General features: G+C 40.1%; 1 pseudogene; it reads right to left on the reverse strand.

Moving 5' to 3' along the window:
* Positions 1-80: 80 nt before the first annotated feature.
* On the reverse strand, positions 81-20,008 carry LOC139819242 (uncharacterized; annotated as a pseudogene).
* Positions 20,009-21,124: the final 1,116 nt, after the last annotated feature.

A 21,124-nucleotide genomic window follows, 5' to 3' on the forward strand; every position in this document is an offset into this window, starting at 1 on the left:
AGTATATTAAAATATAAAATATACATTATCTAATTACAATAACTAAAATCTATATATATATATATTTTTTAAATTCAATATTAATGTAACAATGGAAGTACTACATATTTATTTTCTAATAGTGGTAACTTAACATATTTTGTATCAACATTTTTTATTGGCCATATTTCTAATTGACCTAAACTATGTACACTAAATATTTGTAATAATGATGAGGGACATGGAATGTTGTAAAAATCTTCCTTGTATAAAAATTTTCGACCTATAATTACATCTACATTAAGATCTTTATTATGTGCTATGTTTTTTATTAACACAATAGTTCCATCAGTTAATGCGCAACAACTATCAGCTTGTACATCTATACGTAAAGTCATATTTTCTTTTCTCATTATTTTATATTGTGGATTGCAACAGACATGTATTAATGGACCAGATGTATGAATAGATTTCAAATCTACTGTAAAATGATTAGTTTCTTTTGTCATAAGTTTTTCTGCTACTTTATTTTTTTCATGTTCAATATATCTTCTTACAATTTATTGTAAAGGTTTATCATGTTTTTTTAATAGTTTCTTTAACGTTTGTAAATAATTTTCATATTTAAACGCACTAAAATTATCTAGTGGACCAAATTTTTTTACATCTTTTACAAGATGAATAAGACTGTGTACATTGTAAGAAACGTTATGTTTACCATAAATTAATGCAAATGTTGTAACGAAATGTTCTAATAATTCTTGACAATAATTAAATAAATTAAATGAATCTTGTAATTTATTGGAACATAATATTCTAATAGCTATATGTAAAGTTAAAAAATGATCATATATATCTCTACGAAGAAAATTTTTAAAAACTACAGGTCCTGTATATAAAAGCACTTCTCGATATTCTGTTGCTTTCCACAATTTCACATAAGTTAGTGATCGAGGCTTTCTTACAAACTCACATGGTACATTTCTTTTAAAAATATTTTCTAAATTTAATGATATACTTTGACGCTTTCTATTTTCTAAACGAAATCTGTTATCACCAAATAGCCATAAATATAATAAACGACGCATAACCCCTAGACAAACTAAATGCATATAATCTAATGTGTCGTGCCGTACCTCTGATTCGAGGGATCGGCACTGAGTTCTTTTGGATCCGCCGGGAGGAAGGAGGAATAATGTTGCCAGATTCTTGTTCAATAATATTTTAATAAAAACCTTTGGTCACTTGATACAATAGCTTCGTTAATTTAGCTGCCCTGACTTGCGGGCGTTCACAATAGGATAAGTTACGTTGGTCGCGCGCGATTAGCCTTACGTTCTAGACTGCCCGCCGCTTCTCGGAAGGGCGGGCTTTTTATCTCTTCGCGTATTAGGTACTTCCGCGATGCTGACTTAGCTGTCAGCGCTTTTGCTTCCGGGTGAGCGACCTGGAAGCCGCTTGCGACACCCGGAATGCCACCTCAGGTGAGTTTGGCAATATTCGGGATGCGCGCTGACAGCTATGTGTCGCAATTAGGGTACGGCGACTTCCGCCTCACAACATCCCTTCCCCCTGGGGGAAAGAAAAACTGAGATTTTAAATTGAAGTTTTTCGTATTTATTGACATATGTGTTCAAGACAAAATTATTATTATTATTATTTTTTAATTATTATCTTGTTATGATTTTCGTTGTGTGAGGAAGTCGCGTCACGTACTCTTGTTCGTTTTCCTTTTCGCTATCCATGTTATCGCGACTATAATCCCTGTTATTATTATGATTAAAGATAGGGATCCTACGGGGTACATTATGTATTTATTTGATAAGAAACCGGCTTGGCTGTCTTCTACTTCTTGATTTATCTCGTTTAGGTTTAGGCTTAATTTTGTTAGTTCCCCGGGGTTTTTGATTACCGGTTCTAGTTTTAATTCTGTCGCTATTTCGTTGTTGATTTTGGTATCTGTAGTTACTTGTTTGAAGGTTAAATTGAATTGTGGTAGGTGCATTTGCACGTGCGTCGTGTGCTCTCGTTTTTTCGTTCGTAGAGTCAGGTCTGTCGTGGTTAGCTTGCAATTGTCAGTTAATTTGATTCTTCCCGTTCGATTAATGTCGATTTTATGTTCTTCTTGATTGTTGCATTAAATAGTTATACTCTGTTTGTACGGTGTGGAAAACAACCATGCCTGTGGCTCCGCTAAAGTTATCCAAAATGTTACGGTTGAGAGGATGTGGCGACGCTCGCAATTGTCCTCTTCCGCTCTTATATATATCTGCACCTCGCAGGGTGCATGCGGCGTTATGAAGTATACCGGGTGGTTCGTGTTACATACAAACGTTGTGCCGGAGTGTTTACATTTATTCAAATCATTTTCTTTCAGTGTTACATAATTTCGGTTTTCCTTATCAATAGCTAGTAGGTCGTACGTAGTTTTCGGTATTACAAATATATTTTTACGGTCGTGTACCGGCAGGGGGGTTATTCTTATAATTTCGTACTTTGGATATGTGACAATAGGGAAGGTCAGGATTGTGTAAACGTTGGGGTTATCATAATAAGCATTTATTTCCATAAACTCCTGAATTTTATTCCAATTTTCGGTTTGTATTTTAAAAGGAAAATGAGCTCCTTGGGATAGGTGAGTTGTCGCTTCTCTCAATTCGGTTATAATATTTTCGAGGGGAAGTAGTCGCACGAGTACTATTCCGCTCTTAGAGTAAGTGAGGTACGCTAAGACGTTTTCTACATTGTTTATTAATTTGTTGATTATCGCAGTTATTGCTAACAGGTGTTCATCTATTTCCTCGCGGTGCGCTAAATTCGACACTCGTTCCTGTACTCGTCTGGTTACATTCGCTAGCAGGTTTTCGTTTTTGTTAATAGCTTGCTCTAGCGCTTCCATGTGTCCTAACGTCGCGTTTATAATTTTAATCTGACTTTTCGCCGCGTGTCGCATGACATTTTGTTGGTTTTGCATTAATTCTAACTGTTCTTGTATGTGTTTCTCATCGTCGGCGTCCATCGTTCCAAATAATGTTTTACTTATGGTTCCTATCGCGTCTATCAGTCCGCGTCGGCTTGTCGGTACTTTGTAAATAGTTTGCAGTCGTATTATCAGTTGCGTCAGTTTCATATTGTCATCCTCGGTTATGCGGAGTATGTTATTACATATGTCTCGGTTATCGTCCTTTACGTGATCGCATAAATTTTTTATTCGTCCAAGGTAATGTTGGAGCTGGTGGTATCTTATTCCAAACGCCACTACTTCGATTCGGATAGCCAATTTCCATATATTTTCTTGTAGTTGCATTGTCCCGATTTTCTCAAAATAAATTCCTGGCTCGTCGCTAAATGACGTCACCTCGTACGGGGCATCGGTTCGGATGACATTTCGCCCGCTAGGTGAAAGACGATGTCCTGTAACGGGAATACTATTTTGGACTTGGTGTTATTTTTGTCGCATTTTCTGCTGACTATGTCTGTCCACGGATTTCTACTTTTATATTGCTTTACAAGTCGCTTCAGTCTGAGTCTGTCACCGGTCTCGTAAATTTTTAATTTCTCCATATGCCCCCGCTTGAATATGTGCCAGTTCGGGCTGGCGCTGTGGACCCGAATGAGATTCGGGCTGGTGAGGAGGCTGAGGAGGCTGGTGGTCCGGCTTTGGTGGTTCCCGACAGGTCGGGGGTTCCGGACCTTGTTCACGCTCGTGTGCGTTACGGTGTCGGTATGCGTGAATTCTTGGTGGGGCGTGATCAACGTACGCCGCCTGATACCATGGTATTATTTCTGACGCTGGTTGCGCTTCGTTCCCGTATGCTGGCTGATCTGGGGCGTGGTACCCCTCGCCATGATTAGTTGTAAGTTTTGTTTATTTTTATTACTGCTATCCTTATGCTACGTCTTTTGCTTATGCTTCTACTCTCTGCCTTTTTAATTTTCGATAAAGCTTTCAACGGTTAGCGTGGACGCGTAGCGTTATCCGTTTTATCTCTCTTTTTCTTTTTTTTTTTTTTCATCGAATTGCGTTTTCGTTTGATAGTCCTGGGGCCTCGTGTTCCCCGTGGTTAATGTAAGTTTTGCTGACGTCTGTCCGTGTCGGATTTCCTTTTTTAATTTTTCTGCTTAATTTCGCGTCAGTTGGCTGCTACTTTTGAGCAGTGTTTGGTGCTTTTTATTTGCTGCTTCTTATTATGCGGCGCTTTCGGTGTACGCAATATTTTACACCCTCTTTCTGCGATGCCTGTCAGCGCGAATATTGGAGGAGGGCTTTTCGGGCAGCGGCTGCTGCGGATCGCGAGGTGAGGGAGAGCGAGAGGGACGAGGCGCGTCCATCGCCCCCTCCTCCTTATGATGAGGTGGCCCGCCCTAGCACTGTGGTGCCCATCCCCCCGTTGCGGGTGACGCTACACTCCGCAACAGGACAGAGGGACGTGGTCCTGGTTCGTCCTCATCGGGAGTAATGTTTTTGGTAAATCTTATTACTATATGTATGCTATATATATATTTTTTTTTGTGCTTATTTCTACTGCTTAATGTTCTGTTGCGCGTGAGCCTTATTCCTCGATGAATGCTTTTAGCCGATTTGCATGTACGCGTATCGTCTTGCGTTTTACTTTGATGGTGTAGTTTACGTCGCTGTGTTTTTCCACGATCACGTACGGTCCTACCCATTGCGAATCGAGTTTTTTAGATCGTCCCCGTCGTACTGTTTCGTCGTGTAACAGTACCTTGTCTCCTACTTTGAATGTTTCCTTATTGCATTTTTTGTCGAATTGCTGCTTTGCTTTTTCTTTCTCTTCTTTGGTATACTCTCTCGCGACTTGATTCATGGCGCGTATTCGTTCTCGTAATTCTTTCGCGTAATCTTCGTACAAATACGTTAGTTTCGGGGGCCTTGTTAGGGCTGTCGGTAGGTTCGCTTGGTGTCCGTAGACAAGTTCGAACGGTGTAAGTCCTGTCGTCGTATGAGGCGTCGTATTATACGTGAACATTGCGTAGGGTATCCACTCATCCCAGTCGGTTTGATCCTTGTTTATGTAATGTCTTAGGTATTCTGCTAGAGTACGATGCGATCTTTCCAGCGCTCCGTTACTCTCGGGATGATATGCTGTTGTCTGTATTTTTTCGATTTTCAGTAGCTTGCACATGTTCTTAAATATCTTGCTTGTGAAATTTGTTCCTTGGTCCGTGAGAATTTTCTCCGGTATTCCGTGTTCTAAGACTACTTTCGTTACAAAGGTTTTTGCGACTGTATTTGCCTCCTGATTTTCTACGGGTACTGCCTTGCTAAACTTCGTTAGATTGTCTTGAAACATGAGGAGGTATTTATCTCCGTTATTCGTGACTGTTAACGGGCCTACTATGTCGAGCGCGCATTTTTCGAATGGCCGATAAATTAATATGTCTGTAATAATATCCGTAGCAATAAGTCAAATTTGATGTGCAAGTTTTAAATGCGTTCAAATTTTTATGTAAAAAGATTTTAATAAAATCGAAAATAATGTTGAGAAAACATCACGCTTTTTCGCGCATTATAATTATACATAGAATTGTGATACTCCTCTAATTGTGACACCTCTAACTGTGCTTAAAGATTGTTTCGACTACCTAAAAAGCCTTCCATTTTCAAATTCTTTACAAATTCTTGAGTTTCAGTAATTTTCTTAGCACTCTAAGTGGCTCGTTCGCTTCATAAAAGCAATAATGTTAATCCATTGTCTCATTGAACCTGATGTCTACTCGCATATAAGATATGACGTAATTACGCTTGCTACCAATGAAAATGCGTCGTTAGATTAGGATCAGGGATTTAAATTGTAGCATTTTTTAATCAAATATATTTTGTCTTTAAATGATATAAAATTCAAAAAATAATAATTTTTTGATAAAAAATAGATTTATTTCCCCGATAAATAAAAAAAAATTACATTTAAGAAAAATGTTAAAACCGAATTGCTTCTTGACGTATAAAACGAAGTGCCCTACAGGTTCTTCCTATCTATGACTTTTCTTGTCGGGGTAGCATATGCTACACGGAGAAAATTGTTACGGTTGTTACAACAATGTTCTCTATGATTAAAAGAGAAATGGATGTAAATTCAAGTTAAATTGATATTACATTCAATGTAGCTGTTAAGATATGCCCATTTATACAGTTGTCATAACCGTAGTTCTTACGATACGTAACATTCGGTTATAATACCCTCGTATATGGTTGCCTCAACGAAAGGATTATTGCTATCCCTCTTATGTGGTCTGCAGCACAATTATTATGGTTGAGAGATCCATAAGATATAGCTGCACGGTACAGCACTGAATCACTGCATGATTGAGAGTTTAGTTCTATTGCGCGCGCAAAAGAATTTCTGCATAGAATAAAGTGGATTTGATAAGGATGTTTTAACTTTAAGGCCTATCTACATAAGACGCAGAACGCGAGTCGCAAGCACACACACAGTCTACAAGTCAATCTAACCTCTTTGTGTATAGAGGTTAGATTGACATGTAGACTGTGCGTGTGTCTTGCGACTCGCGTTCTGCGTCTTATGTAGATAGGCCTTTATAAATATACTTTTTTCATAAATATATTTACGAACACAAAATTTCGTAATGAGCCGACACTGGTTTCTGACATTCACCCGACATTATAAGAAATATTATATCATATATCCAATTCAAAATTTTATTACTTTTTTTAAACTGAATTTGTTTCTTAAGATGATTTTTGAAAAATTATATATTTGCGCTGGTTGACATATGTAGACTAAATATAACACTAACATTAAATTAAGAAGTGGTCTACCACGTAAGGCAGTTGGCTCACGATCCAGAGGTCCCGAGTTCGAATTCCACCAAGGTATGTGTGTTTTTATATGTGTTTTTAAATACGAGAAAATATTTATAATCATAGACTGCATCTTAAGAAACAAATTTAGTTAAAAAATAGTAATAAAATTTCGAAATAAATAATTTTTTTTTGTCGGGTGAATAATTGTTCATTATGGTTGTAACATCCATATATTATGGTTGCAACATCTATATAGTAGCTACCCTCACTAAGGTTAGGGCAACCATATGGAAACCATATGGAAACCATAGGTCACTTCCAGAGTACTATGGTTTCCATAACCCTTTTGTATGGATGGGCGAAAATTAACAGCATTATTCTGTTGTAGCAACCGTAACTTTTTCTCCGTGCTAGTTTATTGATCCTCCTCTTTCGCTTGTGAAGATTTTATCGTAACAGACTGAACAACGTTATGCTTTAAAATTAAGCTTAATAGTGATATGTGTCTTGTATTATTATTAATTTACTTATCTAAGAGATAAATTTTCCAAACTTATATTTTTGATCTCTGAACGTTTTTATTAATGACATATATATTTAATATTTTTACAAGACTAACGATAGTTTACTTTCGTACAAGTAACTTTTTTTTCTTCTAACAAATTGTCTTATAAACATAAACTTATTCAATTTACATTTATATTATTGTTACTAACATTAACATTAGTATTGCCCATTTTCGTCTTCCTACTCAATTTGTTCTTCTGGCAGTACTCGCATTTATTTAGGTAATCTTCTACATTCGCCGTAATTCCACGCCAGCTGTGCTGTAATCGGATACGGTTTAGTGTTCGCGTGACTCCTTGGTGCCCCCCCGTAGGCGAGTCATGATACTCGTAGAGTATTTGCCGCTTTTCCTCCTCCGAGTACTCTCTCGGGGAGTCGTCGTCCTGTTGCGTTACATTTATCGCTGATGTTTCGGCTATCGAATTTCGGCTCAATGCATCGGCATTCACGTTGTTTTTTCCCGCTTTGTGTACGATCTCGTAATCGTATTCCTCTAGTTTTAGCCTCCATCTTATTAGTCTGGAGCCAGGGTCGTTTACATTAAATAACCAGATCAATGGTTTGTGATCGGTTATGATTTTAAATCTAACGCCATATAGATAGGGACGGAAATGTTTTACCGCCCAGACGATTGCTAATAGCTCTTTTTCTGTGGTATTATAATTTTGCTCTGCCTTGCATAATACTCGGCTGGCGTACGCTATCGGTCGGTCTTGGCCTACTGTTCCTTGTGAGAGCACGGCTCCGATGGCGTAATCTGACGCGTCGGTAGTCACCAAGAACTCTTTGCTAAAGTCAGGGTAGTTCAATACCGGGGCTGTCGTTAATTTCTCTTTAAGTAGATCAAACGCGTTCTGTTGTTCGATTGACCAATTGAACTTTTCTCCTTTCTTTGTGAGCTTTGTTAGAGGCTTGGCTATCTTTGAGAAATTTTCGATAAATTTTCTGTAGTATCCGGCTAACCCGATGAAAGATTGTATATCTTTCACTCTTCTCGGGGTCGGAAATTCTTTTACTGCTTGTAACTTAGACGGGTCTGGCGATATTCCGTCTTCGGATATCACATGCCCTAGGTAAATGACCTCTTTTCGTAAAAATGCACACTTGTTCAGTTGTAACTTAAGATTGTATTTTCGTAGTCTGAGCAGTACTGCGATTAACCGCTTGATGTGCTCCGTCAGCGATGCTCCGTATATAACGATGTCATCGATATACACGAAACATTTTAATCCTAACAGTCCGGCTAATACCGCATACATTAATCGCTGAAAGGCAGCTGGTGCATTTTTTAGACCGAATGGCATTCTGTTGTGCTCGAAATGTCCGTCTGGAGTCGAAAATGCCGTTTTCTGCTTATGTTCTTCATGCATCGGGATTTGGTGATATCCCGAGGCTAAATCTAGTACAGAAAAATATTTCGCATTGCCTAGCTGATCGAGTATGTCTGTAATATTTGGCATGGGGAAGGAGTCTCCCATGGTGAGATCGTTCATCTTTCTGAAATCGATCACTACGCGAAATTTTATTCTGCCGAACGCGTCATCTTGGCGACAACTACTATTGGCGCGTTCCACTGGCTTGTGCTCGGACGAATTATTCCGTCGTCCAGCATTTTCTGTATTTGTTTTCTCACTTCGGCTTTGTGTTTCTCGGGTAACCGGTATGGCTTTACATTTACTGGCGCACTATCGGGTCGTGTATTTATTTCATGTTTTATTGCTGTAGTTGCGCTTAGTTTGTCTCCGTTTAGGTAAAAAACATCATAAAATTCATCGCAAATTTTTTCTACTGCCTCTCGCTCTTCTGTGTTTAGGTGATCGAGCTGTACTTGGTCGCGCACTTTCTTTTGTCGCTCTGTGACAGTCTCGTATTCTTCATTCGCATGTAACGTGAGTACGCTCGCGGCGTCGTCCGCCGGCAGGTCTTCTAACGTTACGTGTGGAGTGAGAATCTCCACCGGCTTGTCCGTCACGTTCAATATGCTGACCGGGCAAGTAAATTCGACGGGTTTTACGAGGCAATGCCCGATAAAAACTCCGGGAGCAGGTTCACCGCTTTTCACTATGCCTACTCGGTTATGATCTGTGACGGCTTTTACAATGGTTTCACTGCGGGGAGGTAGCTTTATTTTTTGATACGGTCGTAGCTTGAAAATGACTTTGTCTATTTTCAACTGTTTCGACGTGTTTGAGATATCGGCTTTATGTTTAGTTAGGAAGTCGTTTCCTAATATTCCTTCGTATTCGATGGGAAAATTATCTTTTACTACGTACATTGTGTGACGTATTTTCTTTTTTCCGAGATTTACGGTCGCTTTTATTTTTCCTAGCGTGTGAATTTGGTGTCCTGTTACGCCGATTAATGCCAATTTCTCCTCTCGCACCGTTGTTTTCCCTTTTAGGTTGCCTACTTTAATCAATGTCAGTGTTGCTCCGGAATCTAATAGAAGATTCATTTCTCCTCTTTCCGCTTCCTGTATAGGCAGTGTTATGATATCTAGCGGGCCCGTCTTGTGCTTCTCCGTTACCTGAGACACTCGGCATGTCTTGGCGGCGCGCGCCTTATTTCTTCTCGGCTTCTCTTCCTCCTCGCTACTGCTGTCGGAGGATGCGTCCTCGCTAGATTCGCTCGCTTTGGTTTTTCTTACTGTGCCTACCGGTGCTTTTTTCGCACTTTCCTGTTTTGGTCGGCGCGGTCGCTCGGATTTCGGTCGTCCGTTTAACGACCAGCACTCGTCGCGTTTGTGCCCTGCTTTCTTGCAGTAGGTGCATTCGATTATGTTTATGCCACCGGGCTTATTCGCTCGCGGCAGCGAGAATTTATTAGCTTGTTGGCTCGTACGGCAATCTCGCCCGTAATGGCCGGTCTTTCCACATTTGTAGCATTTCACGGTCGCGTTTCCCGCATTTCGCGCGTTTCCCTGATTAAATCTATTTCTATTTACCGCTTGTCCGTTCCGCGGGGAGGGGCCTCTAACTTTTTCCTCGGCACTGGCGCCGGTTATTGCCTCCTGTAGGCTTTGATATCGCTGTGCTCGGACCAGCATCTTGATATCGTCATGCAGCCTGATTTGGAAGTTATGCAGAGCTTGCATTTTAATACTTTCCAATATCGCCTTTTGCTGCTCTTGCGAGTGCCCTTGGCCTTCTTCCATGGCCTCATACAGTTCTCTCGCAAGCTTCTCGACTCGACGCCCGAATTTCTGCGCGCTTTCTCCCGCTTTTTGTTTTAGCGAGTTGAATTCTAGCTGCAGATGGGTCATGCCGCGCTTTTCGAGATATTCCGTTTCGAGTTCGCGTTTTAGCTGCTCGAAGTCGCGAATATCGCGCGTGTCGAAGTCGGTCATTGCCTTGCCCTTGAACTTTGTGCATAAGATTGCTTCTAGGAGCATGGTTTCGTCCGCGGGCTGTATATTTTTTATCGCGTAAGTGCTTGCGTTAATAAATTCGCGAACGCGCTCTCTGGATTCTCCGTTCATTTCGGGAATCATGTTACGGGCTTCCTTTAGGCTGAGGAATCCGAGATGGTGCCCTGGCTGACTACGGACGTCGCTGTGCGTCCGTCCGTAGGTCACGTCCAGCGGGCCCTGGCTGATCCGTACGCGTCGTTCTTGCGCATCGGGGCGATCGTAAGTGGCGGATTCCACTCGACTCATGCGCTCCTGTACCTCGCGGATTGCGCGCAGGACTTCTACAGAGCGCTCGAACTCTGCGGCCTCTGTACGGTCCATGCGTTCCTTCATGTCGCGCATCATGCATAGGACGTCGGTGAGCACGGAGCCTATTGCTCCTGGGCTTACTTGCGTCGGCTCGGGGGCTCGACTTGGGTTGCCTTCGGGCGGTTGCCCATTTTCCGCGGGTCTGAGCCGTGCTATCTCGGCGTTAATTTGCGCAGGAGTTATGTCCTCGCGCGGTGCAATGGTCGCGGCAGCTCGTGGCTGGCTCATTCTGTCGGCTCGGGGGGTATAATCCTCTTCCTCGGGGTCGAATATATTGCTTTCGTATGATGTCAGGGAGAATTCTCCTCTCCCTGCGTTTTCGCTCTGAGTATCGGCCGAGGTGTCTGATCGTGCGTCACCGTCGGTCGGGGGCTGTCTGTGTGCGTTATCGTGTTCGTCGCCGCTTGTGTTGTCTATGCTATCTTGCGGGTTTCTGTTCGCGTCGCAGAGACTAGCGTCTAAGAATTCAAATTCGCGTTCTACGATGACGTTAGGATGTAGCTCGAGCACCGGCGAGCTCGCGTCGTCGAGTTGCTCGTCTAAATTTCTTCGCACGCGATCTAATTCGTCGTTCGCGAGTCGTGAGGCGCGAAAACGATTCCTGATACTATTTTCGATGGCTCGTTGCGCGCGCTCGCTTAACACGAATGACGCGTTGCTGGCAGGGGGATGCCGGGACAAGTCGTCCGACATCTATCGACGCTTATACTTTAGCGTCCTGAAACCGCAAAAATCTTTCGGCGCTTCGCGGTTGTATTGCCTGCAATCGCGAAAATTTCTTTCGGCACTCGCGGTTATTTTCGCAAAATTTTCTGTTGGCGCTCGCGGTTGTATTGCCTGCAATCGCGAAGATGGTTTTTCGCAATCCGGTGTTCGCTATCGCGGGGTACGCACGCAGAGATATAACGTTTTCGTCGCGGCGTGTGCCGGTATCGGCTTACAATGGAATGTTGACTTACTAGGCCAGTAAAATTAGCTCAAAAAACACCGAATATCTACAAAACGGATTGACAAGCCAATTTTTTGAGGGTGAGTAGAGGGTCATAGAAGATGCTCAAATTCACAAAGTTCCAACAAAATTTCTCTGTGCGTTGGCGGCCATCTTGAAAATAGGGGTGAATATTTAAAGTTTGAATATCTCGGCTTCTATTGGTCAAATTTTGTTCTTTTTTTTTAGTTTTGTAGAGAAAAATCTTTGCTACAACTTTTGTTGGAAAAAATTTTTAATAGATGTCAAGGAAAAAAAGTTAAAACCAAAAAAGTGCCGTCAATTAGGGGTTAAACAATTTTATTGACATTTATATCGCCCCTTGTTAGTTTGATAAAAAAATGTTCCAATAAAACTTGTAGAGGATTCAATTCTCTACAATTTTCGTATATATTTTTTGCGGTGGCTTAAAAAACACTAGAGATAGAGAGCGCCAAAGTTGAGTGTATCTAGTAAATGCTCTTTTTCGTGGGGAAAATTCGCGGTTTTATTGTGAATTGTCGTATATTATAAAACTCTTTTCCGCGAACTGTACAGTGTGTTATTGTGTGTGTGTTGTTTGTGTGTGTTATTGTGTATTATTTTCGGTTAGTCGTGATCTGTATTTCGAGTGTTTCAGAGTAAAATTTCTCGAAAATGAGCGAGTATTTTATTTGTAGTCCATATGCCAGGTTGATTGAGCATTTTTATCGAGGTTGATGGCTTAAGTTAATGTTTTTTTTGTTTTTTGGGTCGTAAAACAGGAATCTGTAAATAGTTTTTTTTGTAAGTTGATGCAATAAAAAGTTATTAACAATTTATTTGTTTAAATTGCCCTAGCGAACAAACTATACATCCTATAAAAAAATAAACTAGAGAAAATTTGTTCCTCTTTTCACGACGAACAAAATGGTGTTTGAATTTTTCCAAAATCTTGATTATTGACGGAACTGTGTCAATTTTTATGTAATTACTGCCTACGCGTCACGGAGTACCCTAGGCGTGCGCGCTCGCGCTTAATTGTAATAAAAAGAGCAAAAAAGCAAATTAAATTAAAATTAAAGGAGCAAAACTTGTGTGGTACAATTGAGCGCGAGCGCGCACGCCTAGGGTACTCCGCAACGCATAAGCAGTAATTACCTAAAAATTGACACAATTCCGTCAATAATCAAGATTTTGGAAAAATTCAAACGCCATTTTGTTCGTCGTAAAAAAAGGAACAAATTTTCTCTAGTTCATTTTTTTATAGGATGTATAGTTTGATCGCTAGGGCAATTTAAACAAATAAATTGTTAATAATTTTTATTGCATCGACTTACAAAAAAACTATTTACAGATTCCTGTTTTACGACCCAAAAAACAAAAAAAAAACATTAACTTAAACCATCAACCTCGATAAAAATGCTCAATCGACCTGGCATATGGACTACAAATAAAATACTCGCTCATTTTCGAGAAATTTTACTCTGAAACGCTCGAAATACAGATCACGACTGACCGAAAATAATACACAATAACACACAATAACACACACAAACAATAACACACAAACAATAACACACACACAATAACACACTGTACAGTTCGCGGAAAAGAGTTTTATAATATACGACAATTCACAATAAAACCGCGAATTTTTTCCACGAAAAAGAGCATTTACTAGATACACTCAACTTTGGCGCTCTCTATCTCTAGTGTTTTTTAAGCCACCGCAAAAAAATATATACGAAAATTGTAGAGAATTGAATCCTCTACAAGTTTTATCAAACTAACAGGCGGCGATATAAGTGTTAATAAAATTGTTCAACCTCTAATTGACGGCACTTTTTTGGTTTTAACTTTTTTTCCTTGACAGCTATTAAAAATTTTTTCCAACAAAAGTTGTAGCAAATATTTTTCTCTACAAAACTAAAAAAAAAGAACAAAATGCGACCAATAGAAGCCGAGATATTCAAACTTTAAGTATTCACCCCTATTTTCAAGATGGCCGCCGACGCACAGGGAAATTTTGTTGGAACTTTGTGAATTTGGGCATTTCCTATGACCCTCTACTTACCCTCAAAAAATTGGCTTGTCAATCCGTTTTGCCATTTTCAAACCTAATTTTACTGGCCTATACAGTACCGCCGCGTAGTGCATCGTGACCGCTTTCTGCCGCGTCGAGTGTGACAGGGTCGCTTCACTGCTTCTGCGTTGTCTGCTTCGCTGCGTACCTCTGATTCGAGGGATCGGCACTGAGTTCTTTTGGATCCGCCGGGAGGAAGGAGGAATAATGTTGCCAGATTCTTGTTCAATAATATTTTAATAAAAACCTTTGGTCACTTGATACAATAGCTTCGTTAATTTCGCTGCCCTGACTTGCGGGCGTTCACAATAGGATAAGTTACGTTGGTCGCGCGCGATTAGCCTTACGTTCTAGACTGCCCGCCGCTTCTCGGAAGGGCGGGCTTTTTATCTCTTCGCGTATTAGGTACTTCCGCGATGCTGACTTAGCTGTCAGCGCTTTTGCTTCCGGGTGAGAGACCTGGAAGCCGCTTGCGACACCCGGAATGCCACCTCAGGTGAGTTTGGCAATATTCGGGATGCGCGCTGACAGCTATGTGTCGCAATTAGGGCACGGCGACTTCCGCCTCACAACAAATGGTATATTATCTACAAGATCAAAATTTGGAATTTCTTCAACAATTGTGGTTCCAATATGAAAATTTTCATCAGTCTTTAATCTGAAACCTAGATCTGTTCTCAATGGAGCATTTATTTCAGGAAAACAAACTTTATTACAACGAAAATCACCTTCGGTTATACATTTAGTGCAACTCGAATAGCCAGTATGTCCTTTAATTTGTAATATAAATGATTTGGCTGGAGTATCACATATTATTGAATCTATACTACATTTAATGTGTTTATTATTGATAGAAATTCCATCATTACATAATAGTTTTGCTTCTTCTATGAATTCTTTTAGAAACTCTTGTGACTTAGAAGGTTTTTGTCTACCGTAATATGCACAAATAACAAAAACTTGTTTTGATTGTACTACGGAACCCTAAATTGGTCACAATTGTTGTTGCGAAGACTTTGCTAATGGTAGTCCATCAATATTTATACTTATTTTTATATTACTTAAATTTTTTGAAAGAGATGAAAAGCTATTTTCTATTGCCTTTAATAAACCAAAGTGATAATATTCTCCGCCAGCACAATTTCTAATATTTGTACTTCTTGGTGTGCACAAAAGTGTTCTAGGATCAGATGGTATGTCATGATGACATTTAACACATGTATATTGTTTTATCCCTCTTAAAAGACTACGTAACGATGCCTGTGCAATGTTTTCTTTAACTGCCCAACTGGCAAGAAATGTTTTAAAATCACTTTTTTCAGTATCTGTACTATCATCATCATTATTATTCAAAAACTCTTGTTCTAATAAAGGTAAAAACTCATTGCTTTCACTTTCGCTGCTTGAAGCAGGATTTATTTCCTCAAGATCACTATCGTTTGATACATTTGCATTCATTGATGTATCCAAAACATTCTCAATAATTTCAGATGTTGGTTCATTACATAATATTGGTTTATTAGATGATATGTTAGAATTTAAAGTTTCATTAATTATATTAGCTTTTAATTTCCTTATTTTTCGTTGGGTTGGAGAATTAATTGTATGAAACGTTCTTTTATGGTTAGGATGTGGCATTTTAACCTAAAATATTGTTTGAAGTGTAAGCTAGGTAGTAAAAATGATCGTGTTCTAAGAGAGGAAACGACACCTTATCTTTTATTCGAATGGAGAGAGAGATTGTGATTTGTTGAATGGTGTTGACAATATATTAACGGTGTGACGTATTATACCGTTGAACGAGACGAGTTATATTAATACGCAGTGTAATATATTAATTGGTTTCCAACGAATGAAACCAATATCTTAGTAATTTAGCTGCAAAAGATAAATACGAGAGAAGTAATGTAGTGATTTTGAAGTTATTAATGCAATGATATTGCCACAATCAATAATGTTCATATAATATACGCAAATTCACATAACAGCCGAACTTTATCAAGCAACGACGTTTCTTCTGCAAGAAATCTTGATAATAACTATTCGATCAATCTAAGAACATTCTACTGTCGTACGCAAACGTTAATATTCAATAACCGCCGAGTAACGTAAGCTGAGACACTTCACAATGCTGACAACATAATATTCTTTACATAAATGTGCGCGCTAGTTTAACTCCAATTTAAGCAATGGCCAATTGCATAGTAATTAAATCTTAAACTTTCATTATCTAGGTTGCAACCGTAAAAGAATGCGAAGGAAATTTAAACTGAGCTCAGTCTAATAAAATATGAAGTCAGGAGACTTCTTTCTCGTGTTCAACTAGCTCTCGTGTTATCTGTAATCAAATATCGTAACTGGTCGGAATGTCCGTTAAACCAGGCCGCGTATTGAGATTATCAATGGTATGAATACTGAAAGTGTTACCTGAGATTAGAAGAATTCTCTGTTTTATAATGATATAATCCGTTGATAGGATTATGTCTCGTGTTTGTCACTACCAAAGTAATTAATATCGCCAATAAGCTATGAACTCGTCGCACAAGTGACTTTCTCGAAATGGCGACGATCGTCCTTCTAGAATCGTTTGGTAATGGCGGTGCTCGTTCTCTCTCGTGTTTCTGAATGTCGTACGTCTCTCGTCCGCTTTACTGCGGATATCCTCTGTCCTCGTCTCTCAATATTAATCCCTCACTTTATCACAGGATTGGAGAAGTAAAAGTAGAATTAGACACACGCAACGACTAACACAAGAATCTATGTTGCACCCGAATCGTCTCAATGCAGAGACGCGCACACTTCGGTGGTCGAAGGACGAATGAATCTTCGTCGCTATGCACGCTCGTGCTCGTTCGGCCCGCGTATCGGGTTTCGGCTTAGCGCGTCGGCGTTCACATTATTCTTTCCGGCTTTGTGAACGATCTCGTAATCGTACTCTTCCAGCTTGAGTCTCCATCTGATTAATCTCGATTCTCGAGCCGGGGTCGGTTACATTGAATAACCAGATCAGTGGCTTGTGATCTGTTATTATTTTAAATTTAATTCCGTATAAATATGGGCGGAAGTGTTTTACCGCCCATACGATCGCTAATAATTCCTTTTCGGTCGTGTTATAGTGTACACGCCTCGTATGTTGCGTGAGCTAAGGATGGTGGAGAAGGAGAAACGATATTCAAATTAAGAAATAGAATCGTTAATTTACTGAGTTCGTAAGACGATTAATTATATCGTTTGGTCGAGACACATAAATGTAATCATCAACATGTAATTTCAATACAAAACATTGTAAAGAAGATATTCCCTTCGTTTAACGGAACCTTATTACCAATAATAAGTTAAGCCTGAGATCCATTTACGAAATGTTTCAAAATAAAATCAAGGAATAAAGTATGGAAGAATATTCAATGTATTAAATATTCTTAATAATTAAAATGAAATAAATGATCTCTTCTCTATGTAGAACTTTTGCAAGGGATTATCTTCGAGGCAAACACATCAATTATAATGAATACAAAGAATATATAAAGAGAATAAACACAACTAATACATGTTAAGATAACGAATATGGAATAACGAAACCAAAGATTTCTGAATACATTAAATCTCAAAGTGAGAATTATTATAAATGAAAGAATTATGCAGGAATTAATTAGATAATGTTATAAATTAACAGTCTATCAGTAATTGTCCTTTTGATGAACTTCGAAACTTCTTTCTTGCAATTAGTAAATATAATTATTCCGTATACGTTACTAAAGGCAGTAAATATTTGAAGCATAGATCCTTATAATTAATCGAAAGAAATACGGAAAGATCGCAATAGTAATTTTACATAACGTAATTGAGCAAAGAACTTAATCAGTTCGCACAGTTCAGAATTGTTGTAAGTCGTTAATCAATTTATAATATCTTTTAGAAAGGATCGAGTAGTCAATGTATTATCTTAAACAGTAATCATATATCGAATTAACAGAACGTTTGTTATATACAGTAAGTGCTAGAGAGTTTTATAAAGTAAACGAAATATGAGTTTTTAATATATATGAAACACAAGGAATATAAATTCACGATAAATTTAATCCTTGTATGCGCATCAATAAGAAGTATTAATTGGAATTCCACTGAATTTACGTCCCGAGATAAGAATTTATCTCCTTTTCTTATTAATCAGAATGAATCATGAGAGTCCTTCTTTGAGGACAATCATAAGAAAATAACGTTATATCCTGTAACCGAATATTTGAATTAGCACGTGCCTACTTGTAAACTTTCATCAGGGAGATATCTGACGAAAGAACCGAATATTTGAGATTATAAATCCAAATGTTACCTTATCGTGGAATCTGCAGCATCCACCAATTATTTATAGATAATCCGATATTTATTTATGCGGAAAATTATCCACTGAGAGTGGGAAACTCATTCGCTGTAAGCGAGCCAGATAATCAGGATAATGGCGGCTATTCCGTCTTGCTGCGTGAGAGGAACGAAGTCAATGATGGCCGCTCTTGATTTTCAATATCGCTCGAATGCCCACCGTTAAGTAAAGGCTCGGCTGAGCCCCGAATATACGTCGTTTTTCTCTCTTTCTTTGACGTGTTCGATAACGTTATTCGTGATTCGAATAATGACTGAGTATTACGGACTCGTGTATAAATTCACGGTAACGAAATATATTACAACATGAGCTATTAATACAATGAGCGTTGAATACGACACTAGCAACGACAAGGGCAATAATACACCATGAGTAATTAATACGACACAAGCGATAAGTATTGAACGGAACTTGAACATGTTCCCGATAAAGGATTATCGTGGCAGAATGCCCGGTACGTGACTCGAACTGTTTCACTTTCGACCGAATATTTGAGAATGGCCGGGATCGTCTCTCTGCACGTTCGTGCTTGCGCATCCCCTCCACTCGCCTTCTTGTCACGTGATGCTAGCGTGAGCGGAACTCGGTGCGCCGCGTTGCTCACGCGTCCGCTTGCAATAGTTACTAGGCGGAAACGACCTGCCATCTAGTATTCATTCATGGAACCGCAAGAGTATATTATTGATACAATAGATGGCTGTAGCCATATCTAAAAGTTACCGACATCTCCGTATTTCTAACATATAGTTTTGTTTCGCTTTGCATAACACTCTGCTGGCGTACGCGATCGGTCGATCCTGGCCTACTGGCCCCTGTGAGAGCACGGCTCCGATGGCGTTATCTGATGCGTCCGTCGTCACTAAGAATTCCTTGTCGAAATCGGGGTAATTCAACACGGGCGCTGTCGTTAATTTCTCTTTCAGCAGGTCGAACGCATTTTGCTGTTCCGTTGACCAATTAAACTTTTTGCCTTTTTTCGTGAGCCGTGTCAAGAGCTTAAATTTGCTATTTTTGAAAAATTTTCTATGAATTTGCAGTAGTACCCGGCTAGACCGATGAAAGATTGTATATCCTTCACTTTTCTCGGGGTCGGGAATTCTCGGGTCCGGGGATATTCCTCCCTCGGAAATCACGTGCCCGAGATAGATTACCTCTTTTCGTAAGAACGAACATTTATTCGGCTGTAGCTTCGGATTAAATTTGCGGAGTCTGATTAATACCGCGATTAGGCGTGTGAGGTGTTCTTTTAGCGATGCTCCGTAAATTACGATATCATCGATGTATACGAAACATTTTAGGCCTAACAATCCGGCTAGTACCGCGTACATTAGCCTCTGAAATGCTGCTGGCGCGTTTTTTAATCCGAACGGCATTCGGTTAAACTCGAAATGTCCGTCCGGGGTGGAGAATGCCGTCTTACTCTTGTGGTCCTCGTGCATCGGGATTTGATGGTATCCTGATGCTAGATCTAACACCGTGAAATACTTCGCGTTGCCTAGTTGGTCGAGTATGTCGGTGATATTCGGCATGGGGAAGGAGTCTTCCATGGTTAGGTCGTTTACCTTTCGAAATCTATTACGACTCAAAATTTGATTTTGCCAGACGCGTCAGATTTTTTGGCAACGACTATTATCGGCGCGTTCCACTGGCTTGCGCTAGGGCGGATTATTCCGTCGTCTAGCACTTTCTGTATTTGTTTCTTTACTTCGGCCTTATGCTTTTCCGGTAGCCGATATGGTTTCACGTTCACCGGCGCGCTATCGGGTCGCGTATTTATTTCATGCTCTATTGCCGTAGTCGCGCTCAGTTTGTCGTCTTCTAAATAGAACACATCGCAGTAATCGTCGCAGATTTGTTTTACCGCTTCGCGCTCTTCCTTATTTAAATGATCGAGTTCTAGTTGCTCGCGTAATTTCTCGCGTCGCGCGGTAATGGGCTCGCGTTCCTCGGTCGCGTGTAACGTGAGAACGTCGGCGGAGTCATTCACCGGCATGTCTTTTAATGTTACATGTGGTGTTAGTATTTTGACCGGTTTGTCCGTAACGTTTTGTATGCTTACCGGACATTTGAATTCGACGGGTTTCACTAGACAATGGCCAATGAATACTCCTGGCGCCGGCTCGCCGCTTTTTACGATGCCGACTCTGTTATGGTCGGTTACTGCTTCCACGATGGTCTCACTGCGGGGCGGTAAAGTCACCTTCCGATACGGTCGAAGTTTGAATGTGGCTTTTATTATATTTACCTATCTTCAATTGCTTCGACGTGTTTGATATGTCGGCCTTGTGCTTCGTCAGAAAGTCATTTCCGAGTATTCCTTCGTACTCGATCGGGAAATCATCCTTCACCACGTACATAGTGTGGCGTATCGTTTTGCTCCCGAGATCCACTGTTGCCTTTATCTTTTCGAGCGTGTGGATCTGGTGTCCGGTTACGTCTATCAGTGCTAATTTTTCTTCTCGCACCATTGTGTTTCCTTTTAAATTTCCTATTTTGATTAGCGTCAGGGTCGCGTCTGAGTCTAATAGTAGGTCCATTTTTCCTCTCTCCGCCTCGTGGATGGGCAGAGTTATCATATCCAACGGGCCGTTATCTGCGTCACTCGATACTCCACGGCGGCACGGGCCTTATTCTTCCTGGGCCGCTCTTCCTCTTCGCTGCTG

This window comes from Temnothorax longispinosus, chromosome 9 (assembly GCF_030848805.1).
Source record: "Temnothorax longispinosus isolate EJ_2023e chromosome 9, Tlon_JGU_v1, whole genome shotgun sequence".
Lineage (NCBI taxonomy): Eukaryota > Metazoa > Arthropoda > Insecta > Hymenoptera > Formicidae > Temnothorax > Temnothorax longispinosus.